Source organism: Eptesicus fuscus, chromosome 19 (assembly GCF_027574615.1).
Source record: "Eptesicus fuscus isolate TK198812 chromosome 19, DD_ASM_mEF_20220401, whole genome shotgun sequence".
In the NCBI taxonomy this organism is placed as follows: domain Eukaryota; kingdom Metazoa; phylum Chordata; class Mammalia; order Chiroptera; family Vespertilionidae; genus Eptesicus; species Eptesicus fuscus.
Genome location: NC_072491.1, coordinates 29,894,054 through 29,898,162, shown reverse-complemented (window position 1 = coordinate 29,898,162; position 4,109 = coordinate 29,894,054). Strand labels below are relative to the sequence as shown.

Sequence of the window (4,109 nt, the reverse complement as noted above, 5' to 3'; positions counted from 1 at the left end):
TTAAATAGCAGCATACAGCCGATTTTATTTCCAAAGAAAACCTTTAATATGAAAGAGGAAAATAAAAAAAATCTTAACTATCTTCATAGAGATATAAAAGGAGATATTGGCTACATGAAAAAAAGAGGGGAGGGGGTCTTTTAAAAAAACACCTAGATAGTAAAATGAGTTTTTGGAAGTTAAAACTATAATTATATACATTAAAAATTCATGAGAAAAATGGGTAAAGATAAGTGGAGGAAAAGTAAAAGAAATCGAAAGAAAGCAAGACAATTGGAAGATCTGTATGGAAAGTCTAATATTCAAATAGAAGTTCCAGAGATAGAAGATATGGAAATAGGAGAAAATTATCAACAAACAATTTAGGAAACAAAGCTTCCAGATTGAAAAAATGTAGTATTGATTGCCTAGACAACAAATAAAAACAAATAAGAAGACACATTACCAAAAATTTTTTAGAACATTAGGGGCAATGAAAAAAACCTAAAAGCTTCCAAAAATTAAAAAAACAAACAAACAAGATCACATATAAAAGATAAGGATCCTAGAAGACAATAGAGATTACTATTTCCAAAATTCTGAGGGAAAATCATTTCCAACTTAGAATCCTATACTCAGCCAAATTATTAATTGAATGTACAGGTTGGCTAAAGACCTTTTGAGACAGGCAAGGTCTTAAAAATTCACTACTATGCACCCTTTCTCAGAAAACTACTTGAGGGGGTATTCTACTAAAGCAAGTATATAAAGCAGAAAAGAAGAAAACAGAGTATCCAGGAAAGAGCGAGGCAAAGGGAATCTCCAAGGACCATGGTGGTTGAAGATAACAAGCTGTCGGTTGTGCAGGTCTGATGACTCAAAGAAGATAAAACTAATGAATACCTGTGATTTAAAGGATTGAAATAATATTCCATAGTGTGCAGAGAGTATGGGATAAACAATGATGAATACAGAAAAAAAACAAAGAGAATGAAACAAATTTTATTAACTTTAGAAGACACAAAAAGTTGGGCAACACAAGAAAAGCAAATATTGTATAACAAATGGTTCAGTTCAAATAGCCTTGTATAATAGCTATAATAAAGCCACACTGTATGTTGATCTAACCAAAGGAATAACATAACAATAATGGAAGGATGAATGGAGAGGAATTGTGACTATAGGTACGGAGGATGGAAGTGAAATAAAACTAAATCCTAATCTTCCAAAGAGAAAATTCAATAGATAATGCCTAAAACTAAAACTAAAAAAAAAAAAAAAAAAAAAAATCAAGAAGTGTCCACATAAGTATGTTATTAAGAGGTACAGATTTAGTTACCAAAATTAATAGCAAAAGGGAGTTGAAAGTGGTTGCAAGACCCCAAGATTTGGTGTGGCATCCTTGAGGCTTTTGGGGGACAGTAATTCTAGTGTAACTATTTGACCCTTTAACTGTTGCTCACATATAAATTATAAAAATTAAAAAACAAAAAGATGAAAATGAGTATGTGGTGGGTCTCAGGATATATTTTAATGTGCTTTTTCTATGAAATGAATTTTAAGAAATAATATCAAAGTGATTAAAGTAAATATTCTTTTTTTATTATTTTGATACATGTGAGCCAACTCACTATGTGAAATCCATGCTTTCTTTAAAATAGAGTAATAAAACAGTCCAGGCTCCCTCCAAAGAGAAAGAGCCTAAAAGAGGAAACAAGCTACCCATTCAGCTAAGGAAAGCAGAAGCAGCCGAGAAGGACTAAACTAAAGCAAGACAGCTTCCTGAACACTGCTGAATGGGGCATCAAATTACAAAGAGGGAAAACCTAAAGGTCTGTGGAATAATAGAGTGCAGCCAGAAAAAATTTAAAGGGAAAGGAGAACAAAATTTGACAGAATAATAGCAGCGAATGCCAGAAGCAAGTCCCCTTACAGAGGAATCAAGTTACAGAATTCCCTGACTTCAGAACTGGAAGTAGGTTTTCCCCCTTTAAGGAATGGTGAATCATATTAGAACACATTGTACAGTTAGTCTGACCAAACATTTGTCAAATATTAAGTAATCTGTTAAGTCCTTAAGAAATTTAGATTCTGCCACAATCTGAAGAATAAGCTCTTTTTTTCAAGTCAGAAAAACAACCTGTTTTCCCTCCTGATGAATGTTGTGATAAGGGGCATGCTGATCTTTTATGGGGAAATCATACAACTATCATTGTCTACTGGAGTGTAATTATGGAGTGTATCTTTCCATAATTATTTCAGAATGTCCCGCTATTGTAATTTCAGCTAGAATAACCCATCACTAGGACAATTCTGTTTCTGTGAGAGAGTCCACTGAATTCAGGGTGGAGTATACAATTGTTTCAGGATCTTCTCTTCTGGCTTTTTTGCTGTCCATGTTTTGGCCATTCTGTTACTCATCAGTATCTCCTAGTAGGGTGTTAGGAGAGAAAAATGATGGAGAGACATTCAATGGTTTATTTTTCTATTTTTTTAAATATATTTTTATTGATTTCAGAGAGGAAGGGAGCTGGAGAGAGAGATAGAAATATCAATGAGACTCACTGATCTGCTGTTTCCTGCATGCCCCCTACTGGGGATCGAGCCCACAACCCAGGCATGTGCCCTTCACTGGAATTGAACCCTGGGACCCTTCAGTCTACAGGGTGAAGCTCTATCCACTGAGCAAAGCCGGCTAGGGCTATTTTTCTTTTTTTTTTAAAAAACAGGTCCACTATCCAGTATTGGCTTTAGATTTGAGAGCTACTTTTAGATTTACTTTATTTGCATTCTCCCCACTCTCCCTATTTTATAGTTTCCTCCTTAGCCCATAAAAATTCAATTTTAAAGAGACATGGGTTTTTGGGTGCGATGCCATATGCCAACCAGCCCACCATGGGGCTCACAGACAGAGCGTCAGCCTGAGGACTGAAGGGTCCCAGGTTTGATTCCAGCCAAGGGCATATGCCTGGGTTGCAGGCTCGATCCCCATTAGGGGGCATGCAGGAGGCAACTGATCAGTGACTCTCATCATTGATGTTTCTCTCTATATATTCCTCTCCCTTCCTCTCTAACATCAATAAAAATATATTAAAAAAAAAAAAAAGAAAGAGGACCTAGAGGTGGCCAGTTCTATTCAGAAGGTCTTCATCACTGAAGTGCCCGTAATAGCCATTGATGACAAGTTCCTTCATGACGAGTTCATCATTCAGAGGCTTGGATCAATCCCCCTCACTAGGGTGGACACTATGGACAGGCTGCAGTACTCCTGGGACTGCACGCGTGAAGAGTTCTGCCCTGAATGCTTGGTGAAGTTCATTCTCCCGATGTGGTACAATGAAGATCACACTCCTCATGTCACCTCTTGAGACTTCATCTCCAACAGCCCCAGGGCCATTCCAGTGACCTCCCAGAACCAAGAGATAATAACCTCAATGACTATGTGGCGTAGGACACATCCTCGTTGTCAAGCTGTGAAAGGGCCAGGAGCAAGACTTGGAGACTTTGTGCCTATGCCAAAAAAGGCCTTTGGCAAGGAGCATGCTCAGTGGAACCCGACTGCAGGGGCACACAGTGTACTCCAAGCCAGAGGAATGGCCAAAGAGTGAGCACTCGGAGCTGGATGAGGATGAGTCACAGGCACCCTACAACCCCATGACAAGCCGGAGAGGTTTTACTACCAGGTGGAGTCCTGTGGGCTCTCTGCACCCTGAAACCATCGTCCTCTTGGCCCCCTCTGGATTGAAGAAGCTGAGAGATTTACAGACCCAGTTAAGTCATGATATCAAGAGTGACATCCTCACATAAACTAGCGGCAGCTCACCTGCTTCATCGAAAAGGGATTCAAGCCATCAGCTGTGTTTCAGGTCTCTCCTCAGACTCTTCTAGCTTCTGCGGTCTGGACAGCTGTTACTTACACTTCTTGGCAAGACATCAGTACCAACTAGAGGGGTAGCAGAGTGGGAAAGTGCCCATCCCAGCCTTGCTTGGTCACAGACAGATTACCAGAGGTGCCACTGGTATTTGAGGCAGGACAGTCTCTTACTGGACATTCAGCATCCCTGGCCCTGCCAGCCAATTGGCAATAGTCTCTGCAGAACCCAGCCCTTCCTCCCCCCCCCCCCCCCCCA

The 4,109-nt window shown here is 39.5% G+C and overlaps 1 pseudogene; it reads left to right on the top strand.

The window, feature by feature from the left end:
* Positions 1–810: 810 nt before the first annotated feature.
* LOC103287709 (DNA-directed RNA polymerase II subunit RPB3-like) lies at positions 811–3,786 on the top strand (annotated as a pseudogene).
* Positions 3,787–4,109: the final 323 nt, after the last annotated feature.